Source organism: Pan troglodytes, chromosome 10 (genome assembly GCF_028858775.2).
Source record: "Pan troglodytes isolate AG18354 chromosome 10, NHGRI_mPanTro3-v2.0_pri, whole genome shotgun sequence".
In the NCBI taxonomy this organism is placed as follows: domain Eukaryota; kingdom Metazoa; phylum Chordata; class Mammalia; order Primates; family Hominidae; genus Pan; species Pan troglodytes.
The window spans coordinates 37,780,850-37,797,414 of NC_072408.2; positions in this window are offsets into that span (position 1 = coordinate 37,780,850).

Sequence of the window (16,565 nt, forward strand, 5' to 3'; positions counted from 1 at the left end):
AAGTGTGCAGCACTTCCCCCTTCAGTCTCTTCTTCCTGCTCCTGTTATGTAAGACAGTGTGCTGGCTTCCCCTTCTTCTGCCATGATTGTAAGTTTCCTGAGGCCTCCCCAAACATGCTTCCTATACAGCCTGTGGAACTGTGAGTCAATTAAGCCTCTTTTCTTCACAAATTACCCAGTTTCAGGTGTGTCTTCACAGCAGTGTGAGAACAGACTAATACAGACATGATCTCTAGCGAGAGTGTGAGAGGCCACAGAAGGCAATAAGTGATAGCAGTGATGGTTTTCAGTAGCATGATGATAGAAGCTGATTAAGGAAGATTCCCAGCTACCTCAGTACACAGTGCCTTGTTGAGTTAAAGAAATGGGGCCACCAGGCATGGTGGCTCATGCCTGTAATCCCAGCACTTTGGGAGGCCGAGGTGGGCGGATCACGAGGTCAGGAGAGCAAGACCATTCTAGCTAACACGGTGAAACCCCATCTCTACTAAAAATACAAAAAATTAGCCGGGCGTGGTGGCGAGCACCTGTAGTCCCAGCTACTCGGGAGTCTGAGGCAGGAGAATGGTGTGAACCCGGGAGGCAGAGCTTGCAGTGAGCTGAGATCATGCCACTGCACTCCACTCCAGCCTCGGCGACAGAGCGAGACTCTGTCTCAAAAAAAAAAAAAAAGGAAATAGGGCAAATGTGTCCACAGCTAATGCCCTGCATGTGTGTAGAGTCTAGGCTTCCATGCAAGGCTGAAGCAAATGATTAGCCTTGCCTGTAAAGAAGCTAAAGGGAGACTATAAAACAGCTACAAGAGACCTGCCTCAGACTTCTGCTTCTAAGAATGGCAGACTGGGGAATTTTGACCAGTTCTCCTAACTTTGTCTTTTCTACAAAGTCTACCCACAAACCCGTTTGCTCTCGGTTACACTAGACGACACCAGGAGCAGGAAGTATATCCAGGGTCTTCCGCCATCTGATGGTGCTTTTCACTGCACAGTGCTGGATAATCTGCCAGATTTATCCAACAGACCTGGCACCTGGTTGATAAGGCACTGAGCCTAAGCATCTAAGTGGCCTTATTTTGACACCTCACCCCATAGTCCGCCCAATACCATTGCCTCCTACTCTTCAGTCATTAATTCATGTCTTCATTCAATAAACATTTATTGAGCACTCAGTATGTGCCAAGTACCATGCCAGTGCTGGGGATATAAAGGTAAACAAAGCTGAGACAGTACATGTCCTCATGGTGCCTTCAGTTAGGCGGACAGGTTCTAGAACTCCATCCTCAATCCTAAGTCATTTGGCTCAACACTGAAATCAAATCATCTGACCCAACTCTGATCATGTTCTTGCCAGCATTCTGCCCTAGAAAGTGGGAATGAATGGATCCTATCCAAATTTGCTCCCTTATACAGTTGGGCCAGGCAATAATATAAAGCTAAGGGAGGAAAGAGAAAAAAAGGGGTCATGTTTAATTTTAGCCAATGGCAATGCTATATCACCAAGCCAAGAAAATAATCTGAAAACAAATCCAAATGTACATGGAATCCATGAGCCAAGTGGTTCACGCAAAAGCTAGGTCACCAAAACTGAGAAGAGTTTCCAATGACAAGTCAGGTGACACCAGGCCAAAATCAAGAGTTAAGTCTAGCACCCAAGTGGCAGAGGAGAAGAAAGGGCTCTAAACCAGTGTAGTTGGAAAGCCGGGCTCTAAACCAGTGTAGTTGGAAAGCCAGGCCCTACCCCTACCAGCTATGTGAGTTTGATCACATTTCTTAACCTCCCTGTACCTCAGCCTCCCCATCTATAAAATGGAAACAATAATAGTACTACTCTCATGAGGCCATTCTAAGTTTTCAGTGACTTAATGCATCAAAATTTTGGTGACTAGAACACTGTAAGTACCTTAATAAATGTAGCTCTTACAATTACACTCCCTGAAGAGGTCAGAGAAACTTCCCCACCCCCTCCCACCCCCCCCCACCACCCCCTCCCCCAAAAGGAAAACCTTTATTTTTATGTTTAGGTTTGATGAATGAATAGCCATGCAGAAATGTGATTGGACACAAAGGATCTGGCCTAACAGTGACGGACGGAGTGAGGAATCCCAGCAAGGCTGTTCTGTACAATTCCCCTTCCCCTGGGTATGGGGCAGGACCCCTTGGGAATGAAGGTCTTCCAGGGAGAAGGGAGAGAGTGACCTTGCTATGTTTTATGGCTGGCTTTGGGAGAGAGGAGTTCTAGTTTCTATGACCTGCCTTGGGGAAAAATAATTCTGGTTTCTGTGACTCACTTTGGGGGAGTAAAAGGGGCAGGAACCAGGAGGGAAGGACAAAACCTGGCTACTAAGGCCTTCCAGTCTTCTCTGGGTCAGAGTAGTCTGCATGCCAAGATGCCATACTTTGGGGTTTAATGAGCCCTGACAGCAGGTCCTTGCAGATTTCACAGGCAACTTGTGATCCAAGTAATTGGCTTTCAGTCCCCCAATTTCAGAGGACTTTAGCAAAGCCTGGTTGAAATGGCCAAGTTGTTAGAAGAACCTCTTCGAAGTTGAAATTCATCGAGTTCTTCAGCTGAGGGCGTAAGAATCCCAGATGTAAGGTTAGCAAGAGTTAGGAGTTCTGGAGTCTTCCCCACATGCCCTGGCTCTTGAGCATCAACAGACCAGAAGCTCACAGTATCTGATCCTCCTGTGGCTCAGCAGGGATGTGTTTTAGAGCAGCATGTTCAGAATGAAACCAGCACACTTAGTTGAGCCTTGAGGGCCTTTTGAAGTCATGAGTGGCCCACGGTGGCCTCATGGGAACACAGGTGCTACAGCACCTTATGTCTTCAGGACTAGGTGGGGGGAAACTTCCACCCTGAAAACATCCTCCTTCTGTCTAGGCCAGCCTGCCCCATGGCCAAGGGCAGTGAGAACCCTAGCCACCCCTTGGGTTGCACCCCTGCTGGTGCTAGAATTTTGCCCTTCTTGGGCAGAAAAGCTCAACATTTGGCTCAGGGCATAACTGGAAAGAAATACCCCCCATGTTTTTTGCTGTGGGGCATGAAAATGCAGGGAGGCGGGAGCCTGAGGTGTCTGCGGCCACCCAGCTGGAAGCGGGTGGGATACGCTTCTCAGATTGCTTTGAGGAACGTTCCTTTAGTTGGGAGGGAGTGCCTTTCCTGAAGAAGTCCTTGGGCAGAACATGCTCATCCTGAACGAGTCCTAAGACGTACAGGTTTCCCAAGACCCAGAGAAGACAGCAAGCCTGTCTTCCAAGCCAGCACTGGTGGCAGATGGGTTCTGGGCAGGTGGAGCCGACATGGCCTCGAGCCCGCAGCCACACTGGTCAGAAAAACTTTCTAAGAAGGCTTCTTGAGCTCAGTTTTGAGGGACATTTATCTTCTATTCCACAAATTGCATACTGCATTCATATTCATGGGGAAACAATTAGGGTATAATAGGTTCTCTTGTTAAGTGACATGGCTGATGGGTAGTCAGAATCTTCAGGCAAAATGATAAAGAGGTCTTTGATAAAATGTGAAATATTACTAATGTTCATAGAGGGTGTTCTGCAGTGGGGAGGTCTATGCAAACCTACCCCCAAAAGTCTGAGGAAGCTGAGGGGCCAAAGAAAGAAGCTGACAAATTCAGTTTTTTTGTTTTTTAGGGGTTTTTCTGTAATTATTTTATTTCTTCCATGATGATTTAGTCCCAAGAGGGACTATCTTCAAACCAGTATAAATATTTCATAAATAATATCTGGCCATTTTCTAACCAATTGAGTAATTTGTTGCACAATAAGCCACCTCACATCTTTCAGTGAGAAATACATTAAATTTGAATGGTAAAGACATTAATGAATTAGAACACAATTAAAATTTGCTTTAAATATTTATTTGGGGGATGGAACACCACACTTCTACTTAATGAAGAGAAACGTTTTTGCAGTCCAGAGGTCTTTTATTATTATTATTTTTTACACCTACTATGTCATGAATTCATAAGGAATAGGTTCCAGCAGCTCAGGCTCCTTCCCATTGGTTCTTTCAGAATGCATTTCTCTAGGTGGAACACGCTGGTGCTTTGGTTGAACCCAGGTACCTTTCTCTTTGGCTTCCTTCTTTTTCTGATCATTTTCCTTCATGCATTTCAGGAAGGTATCTCATTTCTTAGAGTGCTTAATGTGCTTAATATGCACATTAATTCTCTTCACAAGAATCTTGCCCTTACTTGTTTTTTATACAACACTGCCAACAGCATGCTGGGTAGCACTATAGAGTGTTCCAGTTTTGCCATGGCAGCATTAGTGGGGCATTCCTTTTTGAACAGTACCCATTCCCTTACGTCTACAATATCGTCTTTCTTAGAAATTCACATATACGTGGCCAAACAAACAACTCCATGTTTCTAAACAACTCCATGTTATACAGAACATATACAGATGCCTTTTCTCTTTTCCTTTGTGTTCGTCATTTTGGTGAATTACTGGAAGATGACCATTCCGGCCTCCAGTTTCTTAGGAAGAAACATTTAATAGGGATTTATGAACAGAGGCCATGTCTGGTCTCAGGCAGCTGCAAGACAAGATGATGGATCCCCCCAACTACCCCCTAGACCCAGGGATTATAGACCACAGGGAAAAGAATAACCCAGAAGGGATTTATAGGACAATTGAAGTATGATAATGATAACGTCAAGATTATTTTACCTAAGGGAAGGATTTACAGTACCTGCTCTTACACAAGGAACAGTAGACAAACTGGAAGTTTTAAAGGCCTTCCCGGAACAAGAATTAGTCAGAAGCCAACATGGTGGACAGATTAGCTTCCAAGATGGAGTTGCTTTGGCCTCCACAGTGGACAACACGGAAGAGAATATTGAAAAATAGGGAAGTTAGGGACAATGTGAAAGGTTTACGATGAGAAGTAGCCCTAAGGGAGCAAAACAGAGGATCCCATAATGGGAAGCCCAACTGAAATCTCACCTGAGAGACCCAGCTTTAGCCCTACTGGAATGGAATTGCTAATGGCTGATCTTTCTGAAGAGAACTTTTATTTTTAGTTGCCCAACACTTACAGGGATTGATCTATTTTAAAAATCAAATAAGGCCAAGTTGTACCTCAATCTTTTTGCTTGGTCCACTCTCCTATTTCTTGCTTCATTCATCTCCATGAAGTCTTTCCTCCATAAAGAATTTTCAAGCACTTTAGTCTGTCCTACAAGTCCCTGGCTTCTGTTTCCCCCTCAGTGACCTGCTTATGGATCTTGTTATGAATCCAATTCTGTGGCTCACAAACAAAATCTCCTCAGAAATGTCCTGTGAAGCAGTCTCAATGGGGCTGCCTGGGACTTGAGAGCTTTCATTTCCTCCCCCATGGAGCTCTGCATGATCAAGCACAGAGAACAGAATGGGGAGGATGGGAGGGAGGGGAAGGAGGTTACATTTAGCTGTCAGAGCTTATGTTTGGCAGTTTGCACTCCTAGCTACAATTCCTCAGCTCTTTTCTGGGGTTATGAAATAAATTTTGACCTCACATCTTAATTGGCATATAAACATAAATTTACTAGAAAATAAGGCATGTTTTAAGGGGCAGCTGAATTTTTACCTTATTCATGATACCTATTTATATTATTTAAGGTGATTCAGTTCAATTGTGGTTTTGCAAATAGATGGAATCATTTCTGGAAAAGTAATAATAACAAATCAATGTCTTATTTCAGTATTATAAAAGCATAAGCCTCTTTTTAAATGACTACAGTTGCGTGTCAGAAAATCTAAACAAATGTGTAGTTAAAAATGATTGTTATACCTTAGGGACTTAGTTTATACAAGACAGATTAGCAAGATATGAGCCTCATTATGCATGAAGTCATTTGTTTTTCCATGAATACAGCATAGCACAAGTTCTGGGGTTGCAATTCATAAGGACAATGAACGTGAAGACTGAGAACTGTTACGACATTAATCTTCATGAATATGGAAAGAAGGGAATTATTATCTTTTTCTTTATGAGGTGAAGAGAACTGTCACAATAAATTTGAATCTTGGTGTATATTGGAATGTGAGAGCTGGAAGAGCCTCAGAGAATTAGTCTAACCCCTTCTAATTACCAAAAGGCAATTGAGAATCAACATTTTCAAGGGACTCATTCACCTTTATGTGGTGAGTTAATGGCAAAGATGGTACAGACCTCCAGGCTCCCAAAATTAGGACCTTTTCACTTACCCACAAAAGGGGCAAATTTTCCCCTAATTCCAATTTTTTTAAACATTCAAGAGTCTTTCTTTTATGTGATTGTTTTTTTAAATGCACTTAACAAGAGCTCCTAAACGATGTATAAATATCCAGTTAATCAATTTTTGAGCACTTATTATGGCCTAATCCATTTCTTGGTATTTATCTACTTTTTGTTTATATGCATACTATGTGAATTCCACTGTTAATAAGTTCTTGGCTCTGTTAACATTCTCTATAGTTATAAATCTGAGCATTTCTATGTAGGTGTTTAGTGTTATGACCTTACAATGAAAGCTTCCAGGCTACTCACCATTGGCTGTGTCCTCATGTATTTAATGCCTGTGTTTAAAAGTTCCACTGAAAATCCATTGGCATTCCATTGCATGTAAGGAATTGCAATCTCTGAGGTTGTTAGAGCCCTTTTTGGAGAAGCAATACTCCTTAACAAAGAAATAGGAAATATTTTAACAAATTAAAGCAAACAGTCATTTCAAAATTCCTTATGTTGAAATAGAGTTCTCTATCAATAGAACAATTACTAGTTATAAACATGCGTTCTACTAATTGTTGCCAGACATATTAACTCATTAAAAGTATATACTTGTATAAAGGCATTTGGAAACTAGAAGTGAAATCAAAAGACTTTAATGTTAAGCATTGGTTTCCTTGACAGGGAATACAGTGAAGGAAGGACCATGCGATGAAGAGAAACCAGCCTGGCTCCCAAGTCCAACCTCACCAGCTACTGCTTATACAACTTTGAGCCCATGTCTTAACCCCTAAAGCTCAGTTTCCTCCTCATTGGTAAAAGGGGATATAATTTCTACCTTGAGAGTGGTTGTAAGAATTAAACCAAATAAAATATACAAAGCACCAAGTAGAGTGCCACAACCATAACTGGTACTCAGTAAATGTTAGTGTATTACCTCTTCACACATCCCAACCTTCACTGCCCCTAATCTCTCTGCCTTGGCTCCTAATCTGAATAATCTGCATTACAAGAAAACTGGAAGAATTAATTATAGGATAATGCAAGAAAATATTGGGAGCATCTGATTCATTGCAAAAATCCTTCCATAGGAAAAAGGATTGCTGAAATAAAACTACATAGCAAAAAGATCTCCTCCCAAGACTTAAGACAAGTGGAAGAGGCACAGGTAATAGAATTCATTGGCAACTGTGCAAGAAGTAGCAAAGAGAACTTCTGGGAGATGGGGGAGGGTCTTGCGACTTAGGCTCTGAGTGAACAAAAGTGTCTTGCACTGAGGTAAGCAAGGAAGAGGATAGGATGAGTAGAGGATGTGAGGAAGGATGGCAACAGGTTCAGCTTTGGATGGTAACAGGTTGAATTTTAGACATGTTGGGTTTGGACTTTGTGATTCTCTTCATTGTGGTGGTTGTTTTGTTTTCATTTTGAGACAGGGTCTTACTCTGTCGGCCAGGCTGGAGTGCAGTGGCGTGATCTTGACTCACTGCAGCCTCAACCTCCCTGAGCTCAGCTGATCTTCCCACCTCAGCTTCTAGAGTAGCCGGGAGTACAGGTGTGCATCAACAGGCTTGGCTAATTTTTGTGTTTGTTGTAGAGACAGGATTTCGCCATGTTGCCCAGGCTGGTCTCAAACCACTGGGCTCAAGCGATCTGCTCACCTCAGCCTCCCAAAGTTCTGGGATTACAGGGGTGAGCCACACCACCCCCAGCCTGGACTTTGTGATTCTCTAATCATCTCCCCATCTCTTCCCCCTCCAATTAGACAGTGGCTTCTAAACAAATGCTTCAAGCATGTGTGCTCCTTTAAAATGACTTAATTTTCAAGAAACCCCTTTTATAAAGCAAAGAATTGTTTGATAAAGCAACTCTTTAACATAGCTATTTTGTGAATTCCAATTTCAATGTATCTGATTTTCAAGGAAAGCACATCTGCACATATGTTCATGATGATTATTAGAATAGATTTTGTAACTCATTGCTTGGGGAATGATGACTACCAACTCTGAAACTTATTTGAGTTGTACATCACGACTTCTATTTAATCCCATGTATCATTTCAAAGTTAAGTTGTGGTCTTTGTTCAAAAAGAAACAATTTGGTCTTTAGCAGCACTTTTGGAAATTGCATATGAGTTTCTTGAAAATTATCCTATTGAACAATACTGCTTTTAATTTTGGCCAAAAGCTTTTAAGAACTTTTTCCTCTCCTCCCTGCACCCTATGCCACCCCCAACCCCTATCCCCACACACACACCAAATTTTAAGCTATTTGAAAGATCTAGTGCTTCTTACTTTGGAAGTACCACCCCCATAATATATCAAATGTATTAAAATAATTTATGAAATTATTTATAATTTTACAAGTTGAATTGCAGTAGACTGATATAATTTTATATTTTAAAGATATTTAAATTAAATATCAATTAATCTCAATTTTTCAGGATATTGTTGTTTTAATTTTGGAGCCAACAAAGGAATTTAAATTTTTAAACGTTTTTTTCTAGGCTCTTGAAAAGCTTATTTAAGCTTTAGACCCTTGAAAAGTACTTGTTCATTAAGTACTTTTTCTGTCATTGCCAATGAATAAAATAGTCCCAATAACAAATCTCCACTCAAAGAAAAAAATAAGACATTAGTGCTTTAAGAATATTTTTGCTGGTTTTTCCCCCTCACAATATAAAGCATTTATATCATTTTAAATATTTCTTATCATGTGTTCTTTTTTCCTCCTGCAATAGTTAGAACGGAACCAAGATGTTTGGGAATTACCGATTAGCTAGCTTGTCCTGGCAGTGAGGGTGTCACCTCTTTTCCTGCCATGGGGTTTACTACGTACTCAGGCATGGTCTGAAATAAGGGTACCCCTGGCCAGTCTTATGCACCTGTGTCCTCTTATAAGACTTTCAGAAAGCTCATTAGGGCCATCCAGATGGTCCAACCAAGACCTAAGATAGATCTTAGTCATCCATGGACTTTGCTCCAATTTCTATACATTTTGGAATGTATTAACAGGAAAGACATTACCAAAGGCAAAATGTGACTATTTAAAATACTTATTTCACCAAATTGTCAAATATGAAACATAAAATATATAAATATGCCTTAGTTATTTGCCTTGACAGCAAACTACTAAGTTTCTCGAAGTTTATAATGAATTTCAGAAGATCTCCTTCGCTAGTTTCTCCCGGCTAAAAAGCCAAAGGCAAGAAGAACCATCAGTTGTTCCCTCTGTTTCTCCTTCTTCACCCAGTGCAACCACTCTGCTAATCTAAGTAACACCTGGAAAAAAAGAGAGCAGAAGGAAAGAAAAGGCATGGGATAAATGGAAGCGGATTTAATGCTGCATGAGAAGGAGCCCTTCCCTACACAGCACATGTCCAAATCTACATCCTTCTTTATGGAGGCAACTTGAATTAAGACAGAAAGAAGCAAAAGCCTATTTAGCCAATAATTTCACAATATTCTCTGGACACCCTTTTCCTCAAATTTGAATAGCCACTTTCTTTTGACAATGAAAGAAATGTACCCCTTATAATATTAATTTCTTGAATAGCAAAGTTGTGTTGAATTTAATGTGTTCACTTAAGATCTGCTTTTTATTCCACAGACAGTAGTAGATAATTAATTTAAAAAACTGCAGCACACAATAATTGCAATTTATTGATGGTGTTAATTTTTTTTTACTGTTTTATCATTTTGTATGCATTTTTAAAGACTTAACAACTTACATGTGGAAGAAGGGAAATTATTTTAAAGCAAAGCTAGTTATTTATTTTGACAAAAGATAAAAAATCAAAGAGGGATTTTTTCTTTTTTTTAATTTTGTTATTGTTCTTCTTAATTTTTTTGTGCCAAAGGCAGGAATTTTTTTTCTTATCTATGAACAGAAATTCTGTGCAATGTTATAGCTAACAAATAGAGTGTTGGCTTTTTCCCCCTTTCCACTTTTGCAACGTGCTTTTGGAACTGCCTTTTATGTATTCTAAATATGGAAGTCTGCGTTACATTTGGGGAAACATACATATACTGAAAATATATTCTCCCAAATGGGCCTAGGTATTTCAGTTGCCAGAAATCTATTTCACACACGTTAGTCTAGCATCAGTCTAACCGTGATGCCTGTAAAAAGAATAAGTTGAAATTGGAGAATTCAGCAATAACTGCCCAATAAAAAAGATTGATTTTATACCAGAAATAAAGTTAACCTGATTTTTAATTAAAGGCAAAAGATACATGGAGATGACCAAGAATACTTGCACATCTTGAGATGCTTTTCCATTTTCTCTCTTCACTCCCCCGCCCCAATCATATTATTTGCACACTGTAAAATAATTAGCTTTAGTAGCAAGGCTGGCAGGCCCTGAAACTGACATCTCCAATCTTCTTACCAATTCAATCTCTAAGGACAAAAATGTAGGATGTAAAATATATATACATATGGAAAGAGGAAAGGATTACATATTTGAAATGAGACTTGGTAAAGTAACAAAAGCTAAGTGTGATCTCTTTGTATAAACTTGACCCAGAGCCCCCAGCTTCTAACTTAATTCCTTCCTCTTTATTCCCCCCAACACTTAACATGGTGCCCTGCAAAGTAGAAGCACCTGATAATTCGTGTGTGTGTGAATAGATGATTATGTGAAATTTCCCATAAGAGCGTTATCCTTTCCCCAGGATACTATCACAGAAACATTCTTTTTCCGAGGGGTGAGAGTGGAATAACTAGTATAACCAAGAAACATGATGAACAGGGACCCCTCAAGAATCTCATTTATTCCACTCAGAGGCAACAAATTAAAATAGGATATTTTAGTATTCTTCCTAACTTAAGAATAATGGCACAGTTTGTAACTGGGAGAAACTCCCAATTAGCAGATGATGTTGTTCATCTTCCCAGCTATACCCAAAATGACTGATGATCACCTGAAAGGAACTTGCATGCTAATAATTATTAACTCCATGAGTGCCTCAAAAGCTTTCCACCAAGATTGTTACCTTGGTTAATGAAGTTTCCTTGCAAATAAGAGGTTTTAATCTCCAGCAAAGTAGTCATAGAATTACAGAAAAATTTCTTTATCATGAGGGTTAAACATTTTTTTCTTTCAAAATAAGCTTAACTTTCAAGGAAAAAAGGACATTTAAATAGAAGGGAGGAAATCTTTTCCAAACACAGTTTTTCGGTTTTCACAGTGAAATAACTGAAACTAAAGCTCCACTTGATTTAAAAGTAAGTAGAATCCTAAATCTGAGCCATGCCTATTGCAACGTGCAATCGGTTTATTCTCCAGAGAATGCCCTCGTGAGGAGATTGGGAGGTCTCTTATTTGTCAGTCAGGATGAAAGACAAATCACAATCACCAAGGTGTCACTTAGAAAAACATATTCATGCTTCTCCAATGCCTTCTAAAAGTCCCCTGTCAGGAAAACTACACACATTCTAGCCTTGTTCATTTTATCTCCTTAAACATCACATATCATTAATCATCTCAGTCTGTCAAGACAAAGAGCTGAAAAACACTTATATTCCAAAATCTCTCAAATATCAAATAGGTCTCAAACACAAAATACACTCTGGCTACCAATTACTATTGGGTATTCAAGGTGACAAGTTCTATTCCAGGCTCTTAGCTTCACCCTCCCACCATAAGGCTCAGAGGACAGTACATCACAGACAAAAAAATAGCCATGCTCATGCAAGTGATGAACTTCACCCTACAGAATGAACAGCCTCTTTCCTGTGATATGGAGACAAATGTACCACCCACTGTGACCATGACTCCTCCTGGGGAGATGCCCAACACTCCCCTGAATGCATAAGTGGCTCTAAGAGGAGGAGCCCACGTTCTTCCTCCCCCTCAGCCAAAGCTGCCTCCCCTGATGGCCTGCCACACATGAGACACTCTTTGAGACAGCTTTTCCCATAACCAAACATTCAAGACATCGCACTGCTAGTAAGGACAAAGTTAGGTGGACACGCCAGTGAAAGGGTCTGGATGGCCAGCACAGAACAATGGGTGTCTGCTGAGGGAGGAAGCAAAAAGGAAGGACACGACACGGGGTTGACTAAAGATAAATTTATCCTACTCTATAACTTCTCCCTGAACCTGCAGTTCTGAGATCTGGAAGGGTGATGAGAATAGCATCAGGAATCTTTGGATATGCACGTGGTAAACATGGAAACTGCTGCCTTCTACGTGCCTGCTTCAGGGCTTTTCCAACCATCACTCCAAAACAATTTTGAGTTGTGTCACTACACCCCTTTTAGTACTCAACTCCCAAATTCAAACAGGTAATCTTCTTAGTTTATAACATAGCTTTTTCACTTCTAAATATATTTTTTCCCAAATAGCCACGTGTTTTCTCATCTTTCTACCTCTGCTGATTGTGTTCATTCTGCAATAAAGGCCACTCCAACCATAATAGCTTCGCTAAATAGTGCCCATCATTTAAGACCCAAAGTGTAAAGGGGAAGGATCATCATCAAACCTGCACAGAATTCTCCTGTCATCTAAATTCTGGATGCAGATTGGCTGGACCAGCAGAACATTGAATATGCCCCATCTCAGTTCCAACAATAACCCACAGCAGGACATTCAATACATGCTAGTACAGACAGCTAGCTCTGACCAATTCTGCAAGGAATGGCTTTCTAGAATCCTGATATCATACAGTTCTAAACAAAGTTACTTTAGCCTTGAGCTAATCATAGCAAATAATTTTTGCCAAAATTAAAATGAGACTGCTTCCTTATAATTGGGAATATATATCTTCTCTATGGTTGCTCTTCTCTGTGGTTATATTGCTTTCACTTCACTTTATATGCCAGTTCTGCTATTTTCTCTTTCATTAGCCTACTACCAGATCTTTCAAATGAAAGAGATAAGGTAGATAATTTTCTATATTTTTCCTTAAAAATTCACTTCAGATTTGTATGTAGTTATTAAATGAAAATAATTAAATACTATTTCCACAATACAGTATTTTTTGGGTAGCAAGATAATCACTTTTTAAATGTTTCTGATTTGGTTCAGCTCTAAGGAATTAGGTGTTTCCTACCTATAATCTATTATATGACTAATGTGTACAGTGTTCACCTTCAAAAGCATCCAAAATGAGGAATTCAGTATGTTAGCTCATTATTTATATTCCCACTAGCCAGGCAATTAAATTGGCTTTTTGCTTTTCACAGTTTTTTCAAGTCTTCGATTCCTACTACTACGCTTCTTAATGGTTACGTGTTTTCATTGACAATATTAATCTGAAAAAGAAATAAAAAATGCTAAAGCTTTAAAGATAAAAATGACAATATAAAAACATAAACTACATTAAGAATAAGGAACTCATGATACTCAACCTTTTGTAAAGGAAAGAAGAGCATATTCACGAATTTATGTACATCCATAGTAAAGTTTATAAAAGGTTTAAACACTATCTTCATAAAATAAACCCAGATTTTAAAAAGAGCTTTTGTTATACTCATATAAATCCTTCTCATCATTATGGTGGATCATGTAAATGTTGCCATTTAAATACAGCAGATGAATTTCTTACATTTTAGATACCGAATAATATTAGTTCTAATGAGGAGGAAGAGGATTTACATTAATTGGGCACTGACTGGAGCTTGTCAGTCACTTTTAACATATTATCTCATTGCATAACCATCTGCAATGAATATTTCACTCTACATTTTACAGATTTAAAAATTGAGGATCAGAGTGACATCCCTAAGTTGTTGAACCAAAGTTTGCATTTAGTCTGACCCCAAAGGTGATGATCTTTTCACTACACCATGTGGCCTGCTTCAATTGAGCCTTTCTTGTCATAAGCCTGTGAGGACAGATATAATGTGATACCTAGGAGGAGACAAGGAGAACCTAAGAGGAGATAATCAATGTTTTTCCCAAATATTTAGTCCACAAAAACCCTGGGAGATTTCAACCCAATTATGAGGCCATAAATTAAAACTTGCAAATTATCTAGTTTACCATGGAATTACAGCATCACAAAATGATTTATAATACTTCTTCATCTAACCATATATTACATGATGAACTCTAGAGTATTTTCCAGAACAAGACCCCACTCAAAGCAACTACTATTAAAACCATCTAAAAATAAAATAAGTCTCTGTTGATGGTGATGTAGGGCTATCTTCCTTGTGAAGGTAAACCAAACATTAAAGTTTAGAGGCAACATTCCTTTACTGTGCATGCCTGTACTTTTACCTAAAACCAGTAGAAAGGAAAGATATAGAGAATGAAGGGTTGTGATCCTAGAATAAACAACACATTCATCAGCACAATCAGACACCTGTTACAATGTGGCTTTTCCCAATTCAATATCTGTCTCCAGTCTCCGGAGTAGTTGCCAAGAACTAGGCCCTATATAACACACTGGAGATCTGGAGTGGACTCAGACAGTCCTGGCCTTCCAAGATCCCACAGTCCAATAAGAGAGATAGATCAATTACACTAACCACTGCAATTGTAGATAAAGCAACATACATGTCATAAAGATATATAAGTGTTCAAAAGTAATGATGACCCCATGGTGAGTATATCAACAGGTGGTGAGTATATCAACAGGTGGAGGTGGGGCCCCAGCAAAGGAAGAAAAGGGCCGCTGTCTTCCAGATCTGGCATTTGGCTTCCTGGGCCGCAAGCTGCAATAGATCTGCAATGCAGTTAATTAGTTCCACACTGGGCAGGGCCTAGCACATGGCAGTAAGGATTCTGTATCAAACTGATGGCCTTTGAAAGAGCTGTTTCTATAGAAAGGAAAGGTCTAAAATTAAACTACAAAGTGTGATTTGCATTTATGAATCCAATGACCAAGACTCCCACTCTCTCCTTTTCTCTTGTCAGCTGCTGCCAATATCTGAAGTTTCATTCAACACCTTGAAAGTCATTTCCTTACTCCTCACGCCCCTTGGAAGATTTAATTAGAGATACATTCAAAGTAGAATAAACAGAGCAATAAAGAGAGAAATTAAAGTAGTGTCAGGAAGTGTCAGTAGCAGAAGATTAGCCAAGGGAAGAAATCAATGGATCTTGAGGATGAGAAGGAAAAGTCTGTATGCCAAGCCATTCCTGCCCACCCCCACCCTTCATACTTCCCTGCAGAAAGTGAGAATCAACCAGTGAAAAAAAAAAAAGATGTTCCAGGCTTCTTAGGAAGTCACAGGCAGTGAGCACAATAGTTCAAAGCCTCAATTTGAAGTCAGACAGATAGATATCCACTTACTGGCTATGTGAACCTCAGCAAGTCACAACTTCTCTGATCCTTGCTTTTTTGCCTATAAAATAGAGAGACTACCAGTACCATCCTTACAGGGTTGTTGGAAAGAAGAAAAGAGATGATGAAAGAAAAAGAGCCTGGCCCAGTGAGCCCTGTGGTGGACTTCTATTATTAGCTGGAACTCTAGATGAAAACAGAGGTCAGCTACCCAATCCTCTACTGCATTCAGATAATGGAAGACACAAACCCTCCCAACCCCAGTGTGTGCATGCATGCCAGTGTGTGTATAAGTAGAAAAATTCCATTCTCAAACTGATTATTGTTTTCTTATAAGACAAAACGCGGAGGTGGAGCCAAGATGGCCGAATAGGAACAGCTCCAGTCTACAGCTCCCAGCTGAGCAACGCAGAAGATGAATGATTTCTGCATTTCCAACCGAGGTACCGGGTTCATCTAACTGGGGATTGCCGGACAGTGGGTGCAGGACAGTGGGTGCAGTGCACTGAGCATGAGCCGAAGCAGGGCGAGGCATTGCCTCACATGGGAAGTGCAAGGGGTCAGGGAATTCCCTTTCCTAGTCAAGAAAAGGGGTGACAGACGGCACCTGGAAAATTGGGTCACTCCCACCCTAATACTGCGCTTTTCCAGTGGTCTTAGCAAACGGCACACCAGGAGATTGTATCCCACGCCTGGCTCGGAGGGTCCTACACCCACAGAGCCTTGCTCATTGATAGCATAGCAGGCTGAGATCAAACTGCAAGGCAGCAGAGGGGCTGGGGGGTGGGCGCCTGCCATTGCCAAGGCTTGAGTAGGTAAACAAAGTGGCCAGGAAGCTCAAACTGGGTGGAGCCCACTGCAGCTCAAGGAGGCCTGCCTGCCTCTGTAGGCTCCACCTCCTGGGGCAGGGCATAGCCAAACAAAAGGCAGCAGAAACCTCTGCAGACTTAAATGTCCCTGTCTGACAGCTTTGAATAGAGTAGTGGTTCTCCCAGCACGCAGCTTGAGATCTGAGAACGGGCAGACTGCCTCCTCAAGTGGGTCCCTGTCCCCCAAGTAGCCTAACTGGGAGAAACCCCCCAGTAGGGGCAGACTGACACCTCACACGGCTGGGTACTCCTC